Below are 26,620 nucleotides of genomic sequence, written 5' to 3'. Positions count from 1 at the left end.
TCTGTCTTTCTCCCGAACTTTCATTACAAACCCCAGTTTCATTAAAAGTCATTACTGCCCCCAATTAAAAGATACGTCTGTATCAGTCTAATATTGAATAGTTGCAGGCAGACTTCCACAGCTGGAGGTGTTATAATATCAATAGAGAAGCACATCTGGTGTGTCTCAGTAAGTCCCGTAAGTCCCACAGACAAATAGTTCACCTTCCATGAAGTCCTGCATGACGATACATGAGCGTACTTTCATGATGGAAGTTAATCTGACTTCCTCTGCACTTCACCTGGGAACTAGGCTGGTAGAATTAGTAACATTGGTCATGATCCACTGACCAGAGTTTACTGTTCCTCCTCCCTGCAGGAGCCTCAAGAAAATGGCAGAGCTCTCTATCAGGTCAAAGTTCTCCAGAGGGCAGGCGTCTTACCTGCTGAGCCACTACTATCTTGGATTTTAATGCATTTTAGCACAGAGTGTATTAGGATTCTGTTTTTAAAAAAATCTAAATTCTCTCTTGAATTTATATGTGCAGCATGACTTAAAAGAGAACACAGGGCATGCTTTTCCAAGTTATCTTGTAAGTCTCAATCCTTCATGTTCATGACTTCATTTCATCTAGAAACTGTCCAACCCATGGACTTGCCAGTGATTGTGCATAAGAACCCAGTTTTATATAATGATGTGTGCAATGTTTTTCAAAATGTCTCAAACATGCACAGATACATAGATTCACTATGCTTTTGCAAACTTTATGGGTATATAATAAACATTTTGACTGTTGTTAGTGTGACACAATAAGTAATGTGCCAGTGAATTTTGATTGCAAGAACTGTGGTACATATTTGAATTGCAAAGAAAACAGTGGTTACCATACTGTAAGATAATACTCTAATGCATTATTACAAGCACTATGAAAGAATGTGTTGTGATAAAAAACAAAAACATTAGATGGTGTTTTACTTCCTAATGATATAATGCTGTTAGCAAGAGGAAATAACTTCACACTCTATTGCTCTGAGAGAAAACTTTGATTTGCATTAATATGTAAATATACTATGTTTTGTTTTTCAAAACAACAGCTTCATAGGAATATTAAAGCTTTCTTCTAGAGCAATTAAATGTGTAAACATTTCATTTTAGTGTTTGCCAGTCTATGGTTATCAGTAATTTGTTGCTCTGACACTTGTAATTGAATACATGTGCATTTGCTCTAAACAAAAAAGCCATCTACACTTAGTATGTGTGAGATTTTTGTTTTAAAAAAACAAAAATTGAACACTATGATGTGCTAATATTTCTTAGCAGCATTATTTCTGGCAAATGTTCTGGTAATAGATAATCCTGGGCACTGTAATAATTTCATCAGAAATTATTGCTCAAAGTTTTAAAATTAAGATTATAACAAACGTTTGGAAGGAACGACAACACCCAAGTGCAATCAGACTCAGTTGACAGTAATTCATAATCAGTCTTGACATCATTTCCTCTCCTAAACATTGTAAATACCATACATGCATACAGTAATCCCCTTTGTCTCTCGCATGCATCTTTAGCATCCTAGCTCCATCCCGTCTCCACCTGTGCGGCTGCCCCTTGGTCACTCCTCACTCCACTGAGGGGTCCCAGCCTCCTGAAGCGGGTTAAACTAAATTTATTGTGACTAAAAGACTCAGTAAACCTTTCAATGTGCTTAATTCTCGGGTGTTGTTATTCCTAGTGAATTATCTTTGTGTGCTTTTCCACAGAACATTCACAAAACCTGTCCTGTCATTACCACTGCTTTTGTAACAAGCCAAAAATGTCCATTTTCTTCACACAGATCGAAGTGTACGATGGTTTCACTATTATTAATCAGAAACCATGTATGAAAGGATGGATAGAAAGATTGACAGATATTATTCACTCAGTTTTTTTTGTCTCCCAAATTAAAACAATTATTTTGTACTTCACCTCTTTTTGTTTTGGTTCTTATTTAATTATTTATTCATTCTTTTGAAAACATTTGAATGTATGTTTTATACTGAAAATGTACTCATTGACTGGTTTCAAATGAGTAAGTCTTTTTTTTTAACCTCTCTCAAAAACACCAGTGGGACAATGAGCGCACACTTTATACTCTTCAGCTTCTCCACAGCCTCCAGAAACACACAAATACTCTCTGAAGTAGGAGAGGTCATGTCCATACAGCATACATAACATCCTCACAAAACCATTCTAACTTACAGCACTGAGTGCATATATGGCCACTTCTCATTTTTAAAATAAAAGCAATTTTGGATAGATGGATTTCTGTGTGACAGTCTGTTCTTTTCTTACCCTACAGATAACAACATCCAATTCCATTCCCCAAAGAGCAGGAGAACATCCAGACCTACAGAAACCTGCAGAAAAAGATGAAAGAACTGAAAGTTGACAAGTACAGTCAACTTTTGGTGACATGTAGCTCTGGTGTCAGTTACAGAACTTGCTGGCAGACTAGATAAGTATGAAATCTAAAGCCGATAAGGATATTAAAAGAGATTTTTTAAAGTGTGTTTTACTTTTTGTGTGTGTTCTATAGTTTCTTTCAAAATATAAATGATGCCTGTTGACAAGGAATGGTGTAAGATTTCTTTTACAGTGAATGTTCTTAAAATAAAAAATATAATGTTTCATATACAGTACAGTATATACACTTAATGTGTAAATAAATGTGGATTAATATCAAACATCAGGGATTTAGCTTTGAAATTTTTACATACAGTACTTTTCTCTATATATAGTGGTCTTTAGCAGATGTTTGCCATTTTCAAATTCAGGAACTAATGCTTTAAGTTTAGACTTTAATGACCACAGTACTCAGTCATGCATCTACATAAGAAAATAGTCTAGAGCTCAGGCCTTAAAAATAAAATACAAAAGAGCACATAACATGCTTCTTTCAAAAGGAAGGAAATAAGGACCATTGCCTCAGATAAAAATAAAATGTAATAAAGGGAGGGCTCTGACTTATCATAAACAGAAAACAGCCTGGAATTGCAGCAGGTATGTGATTCTTTTAAAGTCCAGAAGCAAAAACATGATGATCTCACAGGTAATGAACACTGAGTTGCCTGAGACCTTTGCTCTGTGGAAGTTTTAAGAGAGTTAAGTTATTAAAAATCATTTTTTGTTTTCTTGTTTAATTTATAAAAGCAAGCTCTTAACAAATAAGATATAAAGTTGTCACAAAAGCAGTCTGGATTATTGGTGACAAACAGTACAGTATATTGCACCATTCAGCAATAATACCACAGTTCCAAAAAGGTCTTCCTCTTAACCTTAAAACACTAACTTTAAACAAGGCCTTGCAAGTCATTGTCAAAGGTAGTAAATGTCAGAACTATACGATCATTCTTCCTTCAACGGCTAGGATACCTTTAAAAAAGGGGACGGCAATTATTTCTTATCTGAAATAGTGAAGTTGTCACTAATTTCCTTATCACTCTCACATTACTGACCACGGACTCTTGTGTAACTGAGGGGAAAAAGTAAAAAAAATATAACAGCCAACCCACACTTCCACGAATTTCCTTATCACTTCAACACTGCTGACCCTCAGCACTTCTCAAACCATCGAAAAATGACCAAACCCCCTACTTTATCACCCCGGTTTTGACTTCTCCTAACAACTGTAGCACCAAAGCTCCAAAAACAAAATCTGTTACCCGAAGATAACCAATCATAGCTTACATGTGTGGAGGTTGTCAAAAGTTGCATCATTCTTTTCGATTCTTAAAAGCCTATCTGCATTCTTTTCAGCAAACCATTTCTGCATTTTGCCTTTTTTCTTCGCTGTTTGAACTGCATTGAAATGGATTTGTTAAAAAAAAGGCTTTTTTATTTCACTTGTGAATGACATTATATTTTGTACGTTAAAGATGTCTTTGTAATCCGTAACATATGAACTCAATGTTATTAATATGATCAATTATTTTTATATAATAATATATAGCTAATTAATTAATTGATTGATGTTAATATCTGTGTTATTGCACATTCATTACATGTCAGTTACAGAGCACAGTTGAGGTTTTTCTAAAATATTATGTTTACATAGACAGCAATAAGTATACTAACAAATGAAATACTGTATATCAATCAATGGATTCTACATTGCTTAATTGTATAGTTGTAATAGGACATACTGTACATTAATATTTCTTTACCCGAAAAATATATGAACTCAAGAATATTTCATTCTTGGCTCTTTAAATTTGTCATAAGACAGTGTTTGAGGCAAACTTTTCAACTACAGATATCTGACCAGCCATCTTCAGTTTGGGCAGTACTACTCCTCAAAGATAAGCTGTCTGTACAAGCAAGCCTTACTTGTAGTAGATAAGTCCATTCTGAGAGGAAAAAAAGCATTTTTAACCGAGCTTGTGCGAACTATAATTTTAACTATTTACCTACTTAGTTTTTAGATATTTTAATCAAGTCCAATGTATCTGTTACATGCTGTATATTCTCATAAACACTTTAAAGAGACATGCCTGACAAGTGCTGAAAATGACAAACAAATAGCATTATGACAACATTTATTGTATTTCTTTTACTGAAAAGCCTTTCAAGCGTCTTCAGTCTTTGCAACACAACAGTGAAGATATAGGCATTACGTAAATAAATTTGTTGGGTGTTAGAAAAGGCAAGGTAAGGCAGGGAAAATGTCTTTCTCTCTGAAATGACAACAGGTAACATAACTAAAAAACATGAAATTAGCGTTGTGAGAATTCTGTCTCTGAATCACAATAACAAAATATTATAGGACTGTGATGTAAATACTCTAATAAGTACTGTCTTGAAATTTGGCCATGGGAATTTTTTAGCTTATCTGGTATTTCTTCAAGTACACTTTTAAGTCAAACCAAAGCAATTAAAATGTGGATTTAAAAATCATTGACATGGCAGGAGTTCAAAAATTATTTAAATGTGCATAAAAATACAGAATTTGCATTTGGCAGCAAGAAATATTTTCTTGGGCCTGGAATGCCACTTCACCATTAAACTCAAACAACAATGCCAATGCGGTCCTGGCAGCTCAGGTACACATGGTCTGTTACATGTTCCACCTCTGCTTAAGACACACTGCTCCAGTTCTGAAGCTTTCTTTTTGACATCCTTGACAAGGAGGTCAATTTTGTTTTGAGAGCCTCAGCTTTGTATTGGATTTATAAACTCAAGTTTCCTAGATCTGAAATTTAAGGACTTGATTAAATGTACTTTTTAGCCTCTGTAGGCTTTAGGCCTCTATATCAGCTACATACTGTACACAAAAACTTCAATAGTTTTCGTGCTGTGTACACATAAACTGATGGCTCTCAAGGAGCAAGATTAATATTTCTGTTGATATTTCATTACAGTTTTTAACACAAAGTAATGCTGTTTTGTAACCACTTGTTTTGGAAATTAGAGACGGCATGGATGTCATGTCATGTCATTTGCCAAACCACTTTATACCATAGGGTGTTGTAGGAAGCCGGAGCCTACCCAGCAAGCAACGAGCGCAAGGCAGGGTACACCCTGGACGGGACACCAGTCTATCGCAGGGCAAGTGCAAGCTAATCATACATGGGGAAATTTTGGAGGCCACAGTAAAGGCTCAGGGGGGAAATTTGGCCTGGATACCAGGATAACTCCCTACACTTGTTGAGAAATGCCCAGGGATCTTTAATGACCACTGAGAGTCAGGACCTCGGTTTAACGTCTCATCCGAAATATGGCGCCCACTTCAGTATAGTGTCCCCACCACTATATTGGGGCATTAGGACCCACACAGACTGCAGGGTGGGCACTCCCCTGCTGGTCCCACTAACACCACTTCCAGGAGCAACCATAGCTTTCCAGGAGGTCTCTCATCCAATCCTCCAAGGCTCAATCCTGCTTAGCTTCAGTGGGTAGCCAGTTGAGAATTGCAGCGTGATATGGCTGCTGGCAGATGGCATGGATATAAATATTTTATTCAAAACTCAATACATTTTGGCTCAAAACGTCAACATCACAATATCTTTGAGAGAATATTATAATGTTTGGGTATTGCCAGTTAAATTGATGAACTCAACATACAGTATGCATGCAGTGCACGCCAAGGTTACCTTTTCGGAAAATAATAAACTATACATTCACATTGAAAAATTAATTGCACTTCTTTTTCAGAAAATGACAATGTACAGTAATAGGTGTAGCATATAGAATTATTTAATGACATGATTATTCAATGTGACTAACAAAGGTAATTAATAACCTACAAGGGTAAATAGCATGGTAGTTTGGTAGTATTCAAAGGTTAAGAGGAATGTGTATTCCCAGAAAATGTCAGTAACTAAATGGGAATCAACAAAAAAAGTTCATGCATATTAAAGTCCTGCGACATTCATTATACGTTATGTCCTTGAATGGTATATTCTGTAAATGCTTTTCCACGACATCTGCCATTTGCTTGATTAAAATTCTGTTTTCCCAACCCTGTAGCTTGGTACTACAAGCAGAAAAGGTTTGGATGTGAACACTGTATGCGAGAATCTCTTTTGTGACTTCTCTGGGCCCAACGTCAAAAAGTCATATTTTCTGTCATCACTGGCAATTGCTATTTTTGATTTCACAGGGCAGTTTAACCAACTGTAACTGTAGCCTCAGCCACTAACAATACTGGTGACAAAGAGAGACAAACAGAAGTCCAATGTTTCTTTAAGAAGATTTTTAGATTTGAAACAACCATGGTACACATCGTCAGTCTGAATATGACCTGCACAACTCAACAGCAACTTAATACCACCAGTTTCAAGATACGTGGCCCTTATTAGACAAATTGTCAGCCTTTTGTGATGAGTGACAGCAGCCTTGTTGAAGGTTTGAAGGCAGACATTTGGACAAACACTAAAACTAAGGATACAAGTATAAATTTCTTCTTTGTCTACAAATATTTTTTTCTTCTGTTGTCCAAGACAGAAATTCACATTTGTTTCATTTGTGTTACACAGCATGCTGTAAAACAAAAACATTTCATTTTATTAAACACAAGTTGCAATTGAGTTAAACACCAAACGATTTCAGGTTTTGGGTACAAACAGTGCTTTTGTAAAATGCCTTGTTGAAATGAATTGATTAATCTAGTTAGTTTAAAGATATACCTACTCATTGTTGTATTTTTATGCTGTATTGCATGACATTATGTTGTATCATATTGTTACAGGTATTTTACCCGTTTAAAGTATCTTTTTGGTAGCTTTTATTTAAGTACTATTACTGCAGATCATAAGAGGTGTACAAGTTTAAATTTATAAATACATTAATTTATTACCCCTACAGTATGTAATACAAAATAGAAAATATTTAGCTTTCTTGCTTTACCTGTGGCCCTCTTCCATGCACTTCAACATAAAACTTACTGGAAAATATCATTAGTGATGGAGAAAATCATACTAACTCTTTAAATTTCTTTAAAAGATTTTCAATTAAAAAGATTTTGGTCTGTGAGATTTACTATAACATAGTCATTTTGTTTAAATGCACTTTGTCTGAGACACAATGGATCCCAGAGGATTTAGAATTCTTTTTACATTAAAGCTAGTATAACCCAGGTGAAATTCATCACAGTCCTTCAGCTGCATTGATCACCACAGCTGGGTGAGATCCAAAAATTCTGTTACTGCCAGGAACATTTAGGCAATTACTACTTAATACGTGGTAATAGGTCTCTCAGTGACTCACCTCACTGAAATGGTACACTTGTGAAGGTTGAAACAAGGCACTGCAACATCACTGACTTCCACAATGAATTTCAAGACTGAGGTGGGGATCCACAGTGAGTATTATACAGGCTTACAATTTTCTATTTGATGGCAAGTTAACATTGAATGGGATTGCTTGACTCTACATTTTAGCAAAGCTTTTTAGCTTAACCTAAAAGAGTAGGCAATCACTTAAGCTGGCAAATTGAGTAGTCAGAGACTAGTCCTCCTCAGTTCCACTGGGCAAAAAAAGGCTTGGCTAGGCAAGGACACTGGACAATTACTATTGATTGTGAATCCTGCTTGGTCAGTGAACATCAGAGCAGAGAAACATCATAAGAAAGGTTACAAATAAGAGGAGGCCATTTGACCCATCACGCTCATTTGGTTGCTAAGAGCTTATTGATCTGGGGATCTTATTCAGTTTGGGGAAGGATCGCAGTGAATAGGCTTCAACAGTATGGCTGGCAAGCTTGTTTCAGACAGCCATAATCTTTGGTGTAAAGTGTTTTCTCCTGTTTTCACTCCTAAATGTACTTCATGGTGATTTCCAGTTGTGCCCTCTAATCCTTGTTTTGTTACTGAGCATGACGTAATCCATAGGGTTGCACAGGATCTTTATTACTTTTTGTTAGTTTCTCTCACAATTTCTGCTGCTTGAATTAAACCAGGTAAACTAGAGAGAAGAAGGGGCTGTTATCAAGATTAGACAACAAAATGATTTTAATGTTCAGTTACAAAGGCAGTAAAAGCAGACTTGTAACATTAACATTTTTTCAAAAAGCTCCATTATTTTCATAATCAAATGAGCCAGGCCTTCGATATCTTCCGTCTTGGACCCTTAATATGAAAAAAGTCTTTTATTTTTAACATACCGTATTATGAAAATTAATTTAAAACCATGTTGAATTTTTGTTTTCTGTGTAATGAAAATATGCAAATTCCAAACCGCATATATATGTACCACATTTAACTATAATAGAATATGCAAAGTGTGCAAAAGTTCTCTTGAGTTTGAAAGGAAAAATTTCTCCTAGGTTCCTGGGGGCACTATCCTTCCAGCGTGTTCTGTTGAACGGTGTCCACTTTTATTAAATTCTGTCTGATATATTTGGAAGCCAAGGAAGTAGCAGAACTATGGATTAAACATCTTATTTGATCTCCTATCTTTGAAAGTACCCATATGGTTTTGTTCCAGTTAGTTTTCATATACAAAGACTGAAGAATACCATAAAGCTCTTCATTTCGAATGCTGCAGCGATTTTCTGTGACAATGAGCACAAGGATAAAATGGGAAATATGTGTTCACCTGCACTGCTTCCGATTTTCATTTAGAGGAGAGGGTTTCCACTCTGGTTTCAGACCATGCTTTTCTATAAATTCATCAAAAGTGCAAAGTGACTTCTGACCTCCCCATCAGTTCTAGAAGCGCGTCATGTAATTAGACTCCCAGCCCACTCAGATCTGTATCGTATTGTTCCTGAGGACAGATATTTCAAAAACAACGCAAACATGCTTTGTGACCTTCAACGTATGAACTGGCTCAAACACATTTTTTCCCTCGAATATCAGAGGCAAGACCCTTATCTTCCATTCAGAATTTCACGGGCATGTGAAAACCTTTTCTTTACGGCTGGAGTACTTAAACAATGGGTATTCATAGCGGACTAGTACTGTACATGTGCTGTTTTGTCTGGATCCAAAGATTTTAAATAAAAAGACTGAGAAAGAGAGTATTTCCAACTAGACATGGCTGTGTAGCACATTCTTTGTCTTCTGCTCCAAGGTTTCAATAAAATACAGTTGGGAAAGGGTTAATACTCTGCCTTTTTTGATAATCCATTAGTGTTGTTATAACTGACATGAGTGCCAAAGCCAATGATGTCACAAAGAGAGGTGCAGTTTGTCCTGCTCTACCATCTTTCACTCCAGTGGACTCGCCTTCACAGACAAATTGATTTGCAAGGGTTCAGGCTGGCAGCTCAGCCTGCTTTGCATACAGAACGCTCCCTGTGACACAATAAAAAGTAGCCTGGCAAACAGAGGAACACAGCGGGAACTGCCCGGTTCAAAGTCCACAATCCACACCCCCTCACCCCAGTCTGGTTTGAAAGGTCACTGCGTGTCTGGGAAAATAGTCTCAGGATCCCATCCTTTATTAAAGGTCACTATTATTCAACAGCACTTAACACACACTCGCACACAGAATGAGACTGAAGCAGGGGGGAAAAAAATAAAAAAGCGACGCGGGTTGGAGGGGGTCGGTTGGAGGGGAGTGGGGGGGTGCCGCTAACATTGTATTTTGTGCTTCTCAAAAGATTTATGTGTTGTGGTCAGCAGAAATCCCCACACACAGGAGATGGATCCCGAGGTGCACTTAAAGAGAACGGAAACTTTTCAGTTAAAAAAGTAAAGGCTATAACCTTTATTCTGAAGGAAAAACGGGGTCATCTGTTATTTTCCCTATTGAGTTTTGCTTTTTTAAAAAAAAAAACATAGGTTAAACACAGGGCTTTTATGTATTATATAAATTAATCAGGGGAAAGGCTTTGTTCCCATTACATTACATTGATTCACCACATTGTTATTCAACCAACAAATAGTAAAATTGGAAAAGTAGTATTTAGAAAAGTACTTTTTTTTTCAGAAAGGAGCTTGTAAACTGTTTCATCTATTAGTACAAAATGTTTCATCTAATAGTATAAAAACAAATAATCGAGAAAGTGGGTTCTTGATACAGTTGTCCTTTTATATCCGAGTAATTACTGCACCTAACCACACCTATGGATAACTTTGCAATATTCATTTCCCTGTGACAGTACTATTGATGACACTGAGTACCTCCTAGAGCACAGGGAAATGTTTACTGCAGGTTTTAGTTTGGGCTTCTCTAAACAAAGGAGACTGCATTGCTAACTCTTAATTTTTTCCTCAATTTAAAAATATTTTGCCCATAGCAATATGTTTGTGGATTAACGGACTGCTATTACAAATGTTTTTTTGCCATTTTTTTCCACAGTAAATTATTAGAGGACAATGGTTATCTTGTAGAAAACTGTTGTCGTTCATAATCCATTATTATGTTATCTTAGCATTCAGTTTTATGAAAGACAAATTTCAAAACTTGAAAAGGCCGAGGAATTTTACACTTAAAAAAACAGTATTTGGAACATGTTCTGTATGGGTTTACTGAAAGGAGAATCAGGAAGAAAAAAAACTTCTTGTTTTTCATTAAAAATGCTAAACAGAGGATCATCCCGAAAAAGCACATCTCCAGATTCTGAGGGGCTGCTCAGATGTTCTTCATTATGTTAATGCAGATCATTCTAATGTGGCTATTTTCTTTGTGCCATAAAAACAGGGCATGACATCAAAATACATTTCCAAAGCTCAAAACTACTAATATGTCTGCAGGAGTCAGCAGAATTTATATTTCTGTCCTCTATCCTTCCAACTGGAATGACTCCGCTCACAGAGTTGATATGAGTCCTTTTTTTTTTGTTACAACTATGACTATTGGCACTTTCTTATAGAAATCCATGTGTTTTTTTATCTTTAAGGCAGGCTTTTGCCTTTGTAATTTATTTTCACAACCATCATAAAGGATAATGCTCAGTGGCCAATTATGATTATTATATTCATGTGATTTAGAAAGAATCAAATTCTCTATACTCTTAACACTGCTTGGGAAGGATAGACCAATACAAGGGGAAGATGGCTGCCTATGCAACAATTATAGAGGGAAAATTAGTTCGTTATTAAAACAGAAATTTCCACCTTAATAAAACTGTAAATGCCACCTTAAAGAGAAGCACTTAAAGCTCTTTTAATGAGTGACCTCAGCTAGTCTGTTGTTACATCAGATGGAATATAGCTCACACAGCAGGGAATAAAAGTATTATAGTAACCTTTCCTTTTTGCACATAATAACCTCTCTAATCCTCTTCAATAGTCTCACATTTTTCATGCCCTTTGCACCTTGACCAGGTAACCCAACTGCAAAATCCCTCAAGGTTTCCTTGTCTTGACTTGTCTGCCATTGTCCACAATTGCCTAGACACAGCTAGTATCGGGAAGGAGTATTCAAGGTGTCTGAGTTGTAGGACAGTCCTTTATGACTTTTACAGAGAAAGGTCTTTTTTTGTATGAGGTGATAAATAAAAGCTTATTTGACTTCTTTCTTTTAGTGATTCTGTTTCACCCCGGATAACGCAAATATTGGGTTCCACTGCCTACCTCCTCTCAGTAGAGCTATACTCCTTTCTCAGTCGATAGGGCATGAAAATGAGTGATGCAGGAATACCCTGACATGGCTTCATTCCAGACACATTTCAATTTTGTCCATCTTGGGTGGGCCTACAGTTATCATCCCTCTAAAGAATGCATTGGCAAGAATAATTTGTTTTAGAATAAGAATACCTGAGTCAAATAGCAGTTGAATAACAGTGCTTAAACATGCACAAACCTTTAACACTTGGAAACCTTCATTAATGCATGGCAACAGGATAGGCTGATCCTCTTTTTACCCTGACTTTTTACCCTGTTTCACATCATTTACTAACACTTCAAACAACCACTGGTGGGCAAGCAAAGGAAAGTCTGAACAGAGGATTGTGCTCTGTGAAAGGAGAACAAAATAGTGAATGAATGTGATTGTAAATGGGTACAATTAGTGAACGAATTAGGACAAATTTGAATACTCTACAACTTTAGCATCCTCTTTAGCGGTTTTGTTGGCCATGTTGGCTGTCTACGCTACCTCAGACAATTCCAATGTGCAGAACTGGCCTAACACAAAGCTTTTATCATTCCAGCTTGAGACATCCTTGGCCGGGGTCAACAGGGCCTGTTTGGGTCTAAACTTTCATTAATCTAAGCAAGGTCACTTTATCTATGTAGCAAATTCTTGTATTTATGCAGTATCTTTTGTATTTCTTACAGTATATAGATTTACAAAATCTCATTGATGGACCCTGAGTGAAATAGAAAGCATATTTATATTGAATCCTCAACACACACACCCCACCACCCCCTTCCCAATCCAACGAAGGATTATTTTGTATAATGATGAATAATTTATGAAAATCTACCCCCCGGGTTTCAACGGTGCCTTGCAATTGGCCTTGGCAATAAGCCATCCACTCCAGTATCCATGGTGGGAGTCACTTTTAAGCAACCGCATAATAAAACCTAATTTTTTTTTCTCCTAACAGTAAACGATTCCAAGAAAAAAAAATGAATATCTTATGAATAATTTCTAAATCTGGAAATGAAAACATTTTTTAGCATTTAGGAGTTGCTGTAGTAGCTAATTTCAACGACCTTTTGCATTTGCAGCAGATTTTCACCATGGGGTGGATGAAATCAGGTCATCCAGGAGACGTATTCCACTGTAAAGTCTGTAGAAGTCTATTTAATTTTGTCCAATGAGGTTTGTCTGTGAGTAATACAGGTATATTGCGCTGAAAATGGTTAGCTGTGTACATGACATGTGTTCCGCATTAAGAGCAAAGTATGAATTAAGATAAAATAATAAACAGCCACACATTCCCTAGAGTAGTTTATACAACCATTATCTCTTTAATGGAAATAGTTCAAAATATTTAATTTAATTAATTGTGAAGTAAATATAACATCTTCATTACCCTCCCTTTTTACAATGATGCAAAATTATTTTAAAAATGCATTGCAAGGTCAGCTTTACAATTTGTGTAGTGAAATCCTGACTAGTGTTTGCTTTGAATTAATGCGTAATAATCATCATCATCATCATCATCATCATCTTTAGACAGGAGAAGAATCTTTTGGAATGTAAAAAATTGCACGTATTCCTTTACACAAGGACAGGGAAACAAATAGTACACTCCTGCAAAAATTGTTAAGGTGATAATGAAAGAATAATGGGTACAGAACTGTACGCAGTAATGGTAGTGAAATTGAATCTGGGGGAAGGACATGGGTCAGGAAGAGTTAAAAAATGAAGACAGGGTGTTATCTGAAGCAGCAAATCCCTGACTGACTGCAGGGATCTTTGATGGTGGAAATCAATAGATACTCAGAACACACTGGCATAACCTTGTCAAGCCTCTGCAAGGGTATAGTGGCTAAAAAGGCACAGTGGAAAAATAAGGTATCATGTGGCCGCCCTCAGCAGCTTATAGTGAGTGACCGGTAATCGTGCCTTGGCCTTGTACCGCTTTTAAAAGCCATCAGCTCAAACAGCTCAGCTCCGATTGCCAGCAAAGCCCAAGCACCCTTGAGACCCTGGTATAGATAATCATCAGCCACTCTGTGACATGCAGCAGGGCTCTGCTTCAGCACCAAGGAGACAGAGCGGAGCAGGTCAGCACAGTGCCAGCTTAGACAACTCAGGGAGGAACACATCCACGTACAGTAGGCAGGGCTGTAGTCCTGCCACCCATCTCCAGTTTGAACAAGGAAGTGACTATAAGATAGGCGGAGTCAGCCCTGTGTGCAAAATCCCCTTAGCTGGTGATGCTTTTCATCTGCTCATACCAACTGCATTATTCAGTTCTGAGTCATGCAGGTCTTAGTCACTGCAAGAAGCATGGGCTGTGAAGGGTTAAGTTCTTCGGAATAGTCCTGAGCAGATCTTGTGGTCATTGCTTCCTGTGTACTTTGACTATTCTTTCAGTTATTATGGCAAAGGGGCATGGCAGTGAGTGAATAATGGCCTTTATTTTATCTTGTTTGCTCTAAGCCCTGCAATTAAGCAGTCCAGGTCACATATAGCATATTGTGCACACCCTAATATTTAACTTGCATAATGTTTGCCTTACTGGCATGAATTTAACTCCAGGGCCAAACGGCTCACAGGGCAGGGTGCTGTTGCAACTCGCTGCTGCCAACCACTGGGGATTTTCTTCCAAAAATAATCCAGATCCCCTAGGAGAATGTTTATCTATTGATACCATCTCCCGGTATAGGCAAGGCGTTACTGCAGGAGGATTCCGTCCAAGTCCCCCTCTTCAGACCTTTCGAGACTGCGGGCAGCTAAATTTATTACAGGTCAGCAAAGCTTCCTCGGGGCCAAACACTTCCTCCTTTGCGCGTCTGAAACAAGCCTTTTCGCCACGGCCCCTTTGCGCTGACCTGCAGCTGCTCGTACTTTGGCTTAATGTGTTTAACAGTCCTTGCCTGTGCAAATGTACAAGTAACAACATTGTCCATAAAACACACACACAGGAGTTTCTACAACAGCACTAATTGTTGGACTTTTGTACCCATTGTGCTCAGACATGGACTGTGCTTTCTGGAAAGCTTTTCACAAGGCAGGATGACTTAGACAAAAGCATGTGTCAGCTCTTCATTGGCTGAAAACAGCACACCTGTGCGAAAGGCACTGAATGGAAGTCCAGCCTTGCCTGCCTGGCCAGGGGGCACTGGTATTGTTGCAAAATGCAGAAAAGCATTCAGGTGCATTATAAAGAGCATTATGTATCAATTAAAGAAGCCCAGTTTCGACAGAGCATAGGTCTGCTTTGCCTTCAGGAAATAGCTGGCTGTTTGAAGCAGCTGTGTTGCGAGTAATACAACAAATTCACTTACTGAATGACAACGGCTTTGTTGACAAGCCAATTCAATTAGCCACTGCAACCGACAAAGTAGCAGGCAGCGTTCTCTGCATAAAGAATATGGAATCATGCCTACATTTTCCTGAGTGCCCTCAGACCTAGCTGTCCCTCTGCATGAGAGAGAAAGGGATGAATGAATTAGGCTTGGATAATGGTAATTAATGGCCGGCTGTCACAGAGTCATTTCACAGGCTCAGCAGCAGCAGCAGCCTTCGTATTAAAGAGAGGGGCTGACCTGAGCCCAGACGGGGCAGCATGGCAGACCTCTCTCTCCTAATGGCGGAAGCAAAGAAAGGGATATTATTATACATTGATCAATCATAGTCTACAGTAACATGTAAAATTTATTGTGGTTGTCTTTTCTAATATATTAATATAAGACTAGATGGAGCAGCCCAAAACTGGGACTTATCAGTTTCTTTCTTTTATTATTTTTGCTTCTGTTGTGTTATGTCTTTGTCTGAATAACACTATGACTTTTTTTGTCTTGTTTCCTTTTTTGGGAAGATGGAGGAGGTGGGACATCATTCGTTACTGAGAAAGATATTGCAGGAGGAAGGAAGGCTCTGCAGATTCAGGAGTTTCAGATACTGAAGGTCATCATTAAAATAACAGCTGCATAGCGGTCATGTTTGAGCCATCTCTCTCTCTCTCTATAAACTACTGGACAGATAAATTATGTTTTAAAGCTACTGTATCTATTAAACCATGCATTAACAACAACATGACAGAAATAAAACGTGTATAGGAGATAAAAACATGGAATGATTTAGCACTGGTGAATAACCTACAGGAAATGAATTCTTTAATGAAGAGATTTTTAATTTCTTTGTCTGAGTCATTACATATATCTTGAATAAAAGCATCAATGCAATGGTTCCAAAATTTTTTAAAAAAAATTAACAGTAATAAAACAGCCTCTACTTATAGTCTTCTAGAAACAAAGTCACTTTGTTCACAACTGAATTAAGCATCGTGAACAATACAGAAAAAGCCTATACATTCTATTTTGTGTTTTCTACATTAAGTCATCTGGATATGTATTGCATTTTGAGCCTGTATTCAATCAGAAGTGTATATATTTGATTTCATATCTTCAAAATAAAATGTTTTATAATTTTGATGATATTTGAAAAGGTTTCAAATGAATGCAAGCACATTGTTAATTCTGTGCAGTAGTAACCACTCCGATCAGAGTAATGAACTTCAGCAAGTCATTATTGTAACTGGATACTTTGTATATAAATGTATATGGGTGTGTATATGTATATGTACTGTACTGTATATACTGGAACTTTCAGGACTAAAATATCAACATAACTAGAATTTGTTTCACATACTGTTCTTTCTATCAAATTTTCCTTTGTTTATTGGGCACTGAAACACAAATGGAAAAAAAACTTTTTTCAATGACACAAATGAAACCTTTGATAAAACGTTGGGGCAGAGAAGCTGAAATGGTGCCAACAGTAATACAGCACTGACTTTAAAATCCCAGCTCAGCTGGAGTTGTGCTGCGTGACCTTGGACAAATCACTTGACCTCCTTGCGCCACTCTTCCCCCATCGACTGCAACCTGATCCGGAGGTATTAAAAAATATTCCCTTTGTTTATTTTACTTCACTTGATCCCAGAACGGATACTACCATCCACTAGCCCCATGATGCCTTTCAAACAAAGAGTGCCAAGGGCAGGAATCTTTTTTTGTGTCTTCTTTTTTAAACTTCAAGAGCCAATGCAAAGCCTCTTATTTCTCTTATCTATAGTTTTAGATTTTGTCGTGCAGATAGAAGGCAAGCCACTGGTTTCTTACAAAAGTTTGATTCAGCCTTTAGTCTAAAGTTTTTTTGTTTGTTCTTTTTTCAAAACCGGCTGTAAATCTAGAGCAAGTCCCAGCACGGATCTCAGTATTTTCAGAGGAAAGCATGTCTGAAATCTGGAAAAACTGCCATCTGTCAAGGGTGAAGTCCGGCACTGCATGTCGAAGGCTATCACATGAGAAAGTCCTTGTCTTTGCAAACACCAGCTACATCTTTCAGACACAGGGTTTCGCACATCTTCATCATTAACCTGCATGTCCCACCAGGGGCTACTGCAGTGTGTTCTATGTTTCAGGTGATTAAAAATTCAATTAAACACTTATTGAGTGATGCACAAGAATTTTTAACCTTTCCAACAACTTCATTCCACACTGTAGTTACCTTCTGTCAAGCTTTTGACTGCAACACAATTTTCTGAAAAATTCAACTTTTTTTATAAGATATTCTTGTTTCTGTATGCTCCTGACTACCTCTTATTGCTTTTGAGCATAACTACCATGCAACTGTTTTTCTTCTAGGCTGAACAAACATTATTATAATTATTTCCAATACATGTCTTAGAAAATGTGGTATAAGAAAAAAAGTTTAAAGTTATTTTAACTTATTAACATTTATTTAAGTTACTAAACAACATGTAAATTAATATTCTAGAAAAACTTGAGCACATCTCTATTTTCTTCTGCCTTCCCCCCCCCCCCTCCCCCCACCACCACTCCTCTCAAGCTCACCATTTGCTTTCCCTCTGCTAGACAATCAATTTCACCTCATGGCACGGCGTGCTTTCACCATCTTACATTCGACTCATGACCAGACACTGGAGTTGACCTTTTCACTGGTTCAGATTATTAGAGAAACTGACATTCAAACCCGGAGCCCTCAGGACACACAGCGTCAGCCTGTGAACCCGGCGAACCCTCTCTGCAAACTTCAGGCCAGTGTCAATCAAGAGGCCGGCCGAGGGCCTGCTGGGGCAGTGACCAGCTCACATTCAGACAGCCCACAGCCCTGCAGAGGAATCAATGGCACATCAACAGCAGCACTGGGGAGCACAAGGCAGAGCGCAAAATATGTCTTCCTCCTCTAATTAGCAGAGGAACCCATGTACATAGAGTGCGATATGACATGGAACTACCTGACAGACTTACATTGCACCACATTGTCTGGTAAAAAGGATGCCATCGTGTATCTTTAAGCATATATTTCTGCACATTATTTTTTTTTCTGTTTAGTTTTCAGCATTGAAATCATGTATCAGCTTGCATTAGGAATGTCCAAGAACAGTGTATCAACTGGTGACCACTAGTCGTCTGTTTCATGTTCCAGGAATTATCCATAGCAAACACAGGATTTCTGGCATATATAAAAATCAGAGTATTTATTCATTATCCATCATTGAAAAGTATGCGGTAGTGTAACAAGGAGATCTTGGGGAAGGAAGCACTAGAAGCTGCTTGCTGGCTGATTATGCATCGATGCATACAATTAACAAAAAAAAAGTGAACAGAGGAAAAAAAAACAGGTTTGTTTAGTGTTTTGTCATTAGAGGATTGTTACATCTTGATTTTAATGAGTTTTCAAAGAGTGAGAGTGAGAGAGAGAGAGAGAAACCGAATTTCCTGAAGAATCTCACAGTTTTTTACACAGATCTGTAAGCTCCTGTTTACAGAATAAGCCCAGATGAGTAGCATAAAGGTAATTTAAACAATCTGCTCATGCATTTTCACACAATGAAAACAGAGTTTCTGAAACTAATTATTTGGCCTTTGCCTTGGCAGGCTCCATTTCAGTTATGATAATTTTGTTATTTTTAGGTAATTGTTTCCAGTGTGCAAGTTCAGCGACTTAAAAGGCTTACCGCTTTTTAATCTAAAAGATGAATGTTTAATAGCAATGATGATGCACTCTAATGACAGGACTCCCAATGAGCTCTATCCCTTTCAGCTGGAGGCTATGCAAATAAATAGTACTACTTTTTATATATACAAAATAAATTCGAGCTAGCATTGTGCAGGAACTTGCAAGAAGATAAACATACGTTTTTTTTTTAACTGCCAGATATGTAGTTTCAGTAAATGTCAGCACAGCACAAAACAGTAAGAGTGGATGGTTGGATAAAAGGTATTTCAAGGCGTGGTGTGGCCAGTAGAACAGGTCAAGCATGTGACTGGCCTTAATGACAAATGGGTGTGTACCCCAGGTACTGAGTGATTGCCAGAGAAACTGTGCCTTGAGCCTGAGCTTGGCCAACTCAAACAAAGAAGGTCTACTTTCAAGAACAATAGCAGAAACATGAGATAACTCTGAGGCTAGAAGGTATGGCACAAAGCTTTAAACCTCTATATTAATACTACTACTAATAAAAAGCACTACCTGAGGACGGGGAAAAGATTTCCTTAAGTAACAATTTTAAAACCTATTCGGATCTGTTCCAGCTGTGTGCCTTATTCAAACATTCAAGAAAACTTCACAAATACTTCCAGCAGTGACTGTGTCTTTTTTTCATTTACCACCAAACTTTGTCCGTGTTTTTTCACTACCAGTCTGGCCTTTCGAGCAGCCATCATTATCCAGACAGTGCTGCAGCAGGTAATTCTCCCCACATCAGACGTAATGGTTTTCAAGTTATTCAAAACTAATTTAAGAAGCTGAATGTGTACAAATGTTCCCCTGCTTCTGTGATATCACTTCCATTTGCCACAGCCATATTTTATGACAAGTACCAATTTCTCATGCCTAATGTGAATACAGAAAGATAAAAGGACCTTGTACAGTATGCTATCTGGAAATAATTAGGACATGAAGGCAGTGATTCCATAAAGCCACAACAGACGGGTTAAAAGAATACACAGATAAAAGGCCTAAAGGCTTACCTGAGTTTAACAAGCTTCTCAAAAGTGCCCTAACTAATATAAAATATAATAAATTAAAATTCCTCTGCATTTTTCCAAAGGAAACTTTACAGTCAGTTCCATGGATTCCATAAACTTAACCACAGACAAATGTACAAATACATATTTGTAAAAATACATCTATCTTTTCAAAAACAAACTGCTACTATTTACAACCCCCCCCCCCCAAGCATGTCCATCATTATAGATAAAACAATTCCGATATTGAATTTGTTGACGACATGATGCAGGATCTGCATTTGCACGAATTGACCCTACTGAGTTAAAGTAGTCAGGTAACTGTTTAAAAGAAGATGGAGGCCATAGCAAAAATGATTTATTGAATTTAAAGAAGGTCGGGACTTTCTCTGCTCCCAGAATTGTGGTCTGGAAGGTTCCACACAGTTGACCTGTATGAGCCTGTCTTAGCTCCTGCTATTTCAATAGTTCAGTCAAATTCTAATTCTGACAAGATGAGACAATGACTATAAAGGGATAGCGTACTTAATATTTTAGTGTTTGGCGTAAATTTTCCTGGCTGTGGAAATGGCAGCTCTGCCCATGAGGTCGGTCTTCCAAAAACCCCTTATTCTATGAAGAATGAACCAAATGGTGAAGGAAGGAATGATAGAAAAGATTTGTGCAAAAGGGGTGCACAGCAGGTGAGTACTTATATGTAAGAGAGTAGATTAACAAGATTACTATTTGTTCTCCTCTCAAACGTCTGTTTATGAACTCCATCTCTCTGTCTGGATAGTACACACTGCACAACAGCACTCAAGACACTAGAAGCACTAAGGCTCCTTCTGTGTTGGCTGATCCCCCCACAAGCTACTCATCACTATCAGCAGACCGTGTGCAAAAGACAGAGCTCCTTTGTGAAGAATCATGGAGTAGCTGCCTCCAATATCTTCACCTGTCATCTGCTACCCTGCTTGTCCAGCATCGACCTTGGCCATGTCACTTAAAACAAGAAGGAATGAGTTTAACCATGAAACATAAATATGTAGAGAACTGTATAATACTTCTTATTAAGAAAGCATCAGCACAATGTCTTCAAAAGGTAAACCCATAGGAAAGAGAACAAACACCTGTGATACACTGGGAGTTAAGAGCAGCAGTCATAACGAAATATAGGTGTAAGTATGAATTGGACTGAGAACTTCGTCTAGTCCCAGTGCAGCAACAGAATCTTTCTGACACCTGTAGCATTGTGATTACAAAAACAGCTAATTCATATTCATACCCATATTAGTTAGATTCTCATATTGACTTTACTATGGATTTTTAAAACTTTTTACTCATTCAGAAAAGCATGAGCTCTTCTGAGTTTAAGAGAATTCAAAATGAAACATCTAGAAGGAATCTTAACAGTCATGAATGTATAGTACTGCTTCAGTTTTTAATATTTTTTGCTCATCTTCCCACCAGGTTCCCAAAGTGAATTCTCTTTATTTCAATTACAATTGCCATGTGCAATCTGGGAGCAGTACTTATGAACTTAAATGTCTCTGGTGCTGCTTAATTGCCACAGTTAGGGAACCTGGCAGGCAAAAAAATGGTTCTTTGTAAAAAGAACTGTAATTTTAAGGGTCAATTATTATTTTCAGTCCTGTGCAAAGAGCCTTTAGCTTGTATTTTCATTAAAAAAGAGTTTAATTTTACCTCCAGTGCTAAATAGCATTTGAAGAGTTTTCTGAGGTGCCTGCTCTTTGGTAATGATCAGATTTGACTATTTCTGAAACCAGTGCAGCCTTGCTGTGATATGCCGAGTTTGACATTGCCCAATGAAATCAGCTTCCTGTACTTTTGTGGATCAAAATCATGATCCCAAAATCATGTTTGAGTCTGGCAGTACTTTTACACTACAGTGATCCATAACCTTGTTAATCACGCTGTGCTACATCTATTGCAAGACTTCTCTTGCTCCACAGGTTTCCCTGTTTTGTTTTTTTTACACTTCACAACCTACTGTGGCCATGTTCCTTACCCAAGCAACTCCAACATTCTAAAATTATAAATGATGTACTTTGCCTTTTATTGGCAGTGCAGTAAAGTTAACAGCGCCAGCCTTTTATTATAAAAAAGAGAACAGAGGTCATTCATAAGATGGTCGTTTTATAAAACTAATCTGTCAGGCACAGCTCTTCATCTTACATTTATATTTATTAGCATTCAAAATCATTAGAAAACTGGTTTTTGAAACAGTTACAGAAATTTAATTTTGGGATTGCCTTGCCTTTCCGACAGAGTATTAATTAAACAAAGTAGAGGGAAATGTCTAAATAATATGAAACATTTTACAGAATGTTTTAGGCTAAGTAGTACATTTTAAAAAAAGGGTGAAAATAGATGTAATAGATACACAAGCAATCTTTCTTCCTTTTATTATACTTGTTTTTGACCACACTAAATACATTTTCTCTCAATTCTGACTACAGATAAAAAAGAAGTGTAGTTTTGTTTTTAAAATGTGGAATTTCTTACCAGTTCTCCGCAAATCATTATTGTAAGTCATTAACAGGCAGGCTACATATACCACTAAGAATAAAACGTTTTAGTGTAACAATGATAGAAAGTTTTTGTTGTTGGTTGTCAGTTGTACTTGGACAAATGAAATGGACGATAGTGAAGAAAACATGGCCTCCTAGGAACAGCTGGCAGCTCCTGGACTTCATACTTCACCTCCCTTTCTGATAAGCAGTGCTGCAGCCAGCCCCAGGAAGAGGGATCACATTGATTACTAATGAACACAAGCATGTTTTTTAGCTCGTGATCCTTGAGTGAGACATGCGAACCTAGGTGCTTCCTTTCAGTGGATTGTCTCAACAAAGGTGCTCAGTGGAGTGAAACATAATCTTCAGGTTTTTAAAAATGAACCTTTCACCTTCTACCTTAACAGAAGAGGGGCAGGTCTGGAGAGGCTGAGGCAAGCCCTGTCCCCAAAGAATACCTTGGTGGTGTGTGCGCCTGTATGTGTCTAAAACACAGAGAGGCAGCATAGTGCAAGGGTCACCTTAACACAAAATACTAAGACCTCCAGACATAACACAGACTCTTTCTGTTTCTGGAACTACTATCGTGTCTGGCAGTCCCAGCCTCCTCCCCCTCCACTCTCCCCCTGTCCTGAAAAATAGCTTCAGCTGTCCTCTGTGATTACCTTTTTTCGAAAGGTGGCCTGGCCTTTTCCTCATTGCAGCTGCAATTAACCTCTGTAGACCTAGCCAGCTCCCTAACTTAAGTTAGAAAAGCTAAGCAACTCACAGACAGAAACAGACTTACCTTGAAGCAGATTAGTTATACTCTTCAAGACCTGCCCTTTTATTACAACTTCAGTTTGGGGATTTGCTACATCACAGGTTTTAAAAGTTGAAAATGAATAAACGTCAAATTAATAAACTAAGACAAAGTCCTACATACATAAAATGCTTTCAGGTATTTACCAGTTGTTCTAAGTAATGCATTACTGTACAAACAGCCAGCTCCAGAGTGCCCTATGAACTTTGTGAACCTTTTCCACCCTTTCATATGTTTTAAGGGAAAAAAAGCCTCAAAGTGTGTATTGGTGGTTACCATGTTGGATAGTCCAATAAAATGCTGTTGGCTTGCTATATCTTAGAAACAGGAGAATGTGAAACACTCTGATGGCTGTAACCTGTGCTCATACAACACATACAAGCTGGACGTGCTGAAGGGCAAAGAAATATATCCCAATTTTAACCTTAGTAAAAGCTTTTTTCTATGGAACTGGAAGAAAAACTTTTTTTTTAAATACCTTTCCAAACAATGTAGCAATGCTAATTTCTTGAAGATTGAGTTAGCGATCAACAAAGTATTATTTTACTGGAATGCGGCGTGAACATTGGACTGTGTCTATGAACTATTCCTCATTGCTCTCTTTTGCCAAGGAACCCCTGCCCTCCTAATCCACATGAGCTGGAGTCAGTCAGCACCTTCCTCATAAAAACCCTGGGATCTTTTTTTGACAGTTTTTTTAGCTGGATGCACTGCAGGGGATATATTAGTATGTAATCCTTTTTATTTCTGAAACATTATAGGGCTCCATATCCTGCAGTGTATAAAAAAGGCTTGTTTTTCTACATGTACTGTACTGAGACTCACACCGTGACCCTTAAACTCCAAAACAGGACAGAAAGCAGACATCCCCCCTTGCAGGGACTTTACTTTATCTTAGCTGTCCACACCTTGCATTCCAGGTTCCTTGTCTATCTATAGACTTTAACCTCCAGTGTTTGACAAACAGCTAGGGCTAGGGCAAGGGCAGCGATTAGACTGTCACGCCACCCCTGGAAAGAAAAGGGAGGGAGAAAGAAATAAGGGATTTATGAACACATGCAAGATGACCAGACAAGGCCAGAATGTTTGATAAGCTTATGAACTTCTACAGTACCTTCCAAATTGAGAAGACTGCCATTTACACTAGGTTACAAGGGAGCGCACTGAAGAGAAGTATCCAACAAACATTTTTTTAAATAATTCAGTTATCATTTAAGACAACTGTTTTTCGGAGATTTCTAACATGTTTCTGTTGCCTCAAAGATAAATAACCTTTTTTTTTTGCTTTGCGTTGGAATGTGATCACAATCATTGGAGAGCAATAAACCTTAAAGTGCCACAACAATGCTTTATCCCGTTGCTGCAGAAGAAAAAGTGAAAGGGAGCACACTTTTAGGCTCCTTCTGTGACATCATCCTTTTGGAATTCAAGTCTCTTTAGGCTGGCCTGCTATTTTTAAAGAGACAGTAATTGAAGCCATTAAGTCTGAGATGTTTCGGAAAAAAACTAAATTTGATGAACATAATCGTGTGTTAACATTATCATGATCAGGTGAAAGTGTCTGCTTCCTTGATGCATTTTAACTGAGAGATTTTTGTAAACTTGTGTAAGATGAGAGTGAAAAAAACGACCTGGGGAAGCATAATACGAAAAACGTGTGTGCCGTAAGCAGTTAATGAATCGTGCTGTTGGTTACTGCATTCTTGCTTGTGTTGTTGAGCTGGTGAACGACTGCCGTAAGAGTGGGTGTATCTACCACCTGTCTTCCTAGAGTGTTCAGAGGGATTATCTCCATCTTCTGGTGACAGGTACCCCCCTTAGGCACTCTGTTCCACGCAAAACTAAAAATAAGAAGCAGTGATCTAGAGTTTCAGTTTTGCGTTCACGTATCATCTCACTGAACAACGGTTAACCCAAAAAGGGCACTTTCAGCAATGAGTCAAGGAAGCCTTCCAGATACCATTAAAAAAAACTGAGGAATCTACTTCTAAAACTATAAAAAAAACTGCATTTCTATACTGGTTTTAATGCGCTGCCAGCTTTCAGCAACGTACAGGTTGTTTAAGAATATAATGCTTTGGTTAGAGCTTCGCTTTAGAAATGGATTAACCATTTCTCATAATTCTTTGCAATAATGCTGTCACTAACCTCATCATTAAATCACTAGAGGAGCAATATGGGGGGAGCAAGTGCTGTGCATTTAATAATGAGGTGTGTGTTGTAATGAAGGCAAATTTAATGGGATTTAATGTAGTTGACAGCCAAGGTAGAGTAGCTTCATCAGTGGTATCCTCACATCAGAAAACCTTATAATAAGGGCTGAGTGTGGATGCTCACGGTTTGAAGAGGCTTTTTACATTGCTCTTTATCTGGGGTTGACCAGTGTCGTGTAAACACAGATGTGTAAGTGGTCTGAGTGATGACCATAGCCTACACATGCAGTTTGACTTGCAGGGAAAAGGTTGTGCTGTATTATTCATACTATCACACAGCGGCATGTTGGTGCCACTCTCCCACAAAAGGTGATCTTCCACTGCTGGAAACTGAGAGTATAATCCTGCACCATTTCTGTCTGCCCTCCCATCTGGAGTCAGCTCAAACACGCTACCAGATAACATAAAGCTTCCCACAAGCTGTCTGTGTGAAATTCATACAGTAAGGCTTCTTGTTAATCATGACATATACTATTATAAACCAGCTGTCAGGAGAAGAAAAATCAGGGACGCAGGATATCAATTATTTGTTCCACATGCATGGCTTATAGGTTGAGTTTCTTTTCTAGTTTTAATTTACATCAGCATCCTTGCATACCACAACATGCCAAAAAAGTCATTGAACTACTTTTCACGGGCACACATCCTGGCACACGTTTCTTCTTCATGGACATCACAATAGTCACAACAAAGCCTGGAACTGCCATCACAATCTTTAAGAAAAAATGAGATTGCATATTAACATGTGTGAGTTCCTTCCAATAAGACATTCTATTCTGCAGTACACAAATGGTGTTATTAAATTAATGGAAAACCACATCTCCCTCAAGAATTCAGCGTTCTTCCTGTTATTTTCTGAATTCTCCTTTCTTAGTAGAAACCTTCTGAGAGATGGAAGATACTGCAAAAGTACCTGCATTTATAAACCACAAAAAAGGGCAAGATCCCGGCACTGTTTAGTCACCAGAACATCTCAGACTATCCACTACTTGACTTTAAGGCCAAATCTGAAACTAGGCATACTCAGGCACTTGAAATTTACAACGCCTTGAAGAGTTTTCATTA

The sequence above is a fragment of the Atractosteus spatula genome, chromosome 15 (assembly GCF_055471065.1).
Source record: "Atractosteus spatula isolate fAtrSpa1 chromosome 15, fAtrSpa1.hap1, whole genome shotgun sequence".
NCBI lineage: Eukaryota > Metazoa > Chordata > Actinopteri > Semionotiformes > Lepisosteidae > Atractosteus > Atractosteus spatula.
The sequence above is the reverse complement of the archived record's forward strand: the minus strand, read 5'-3'. Positions refer to the sequence as shown.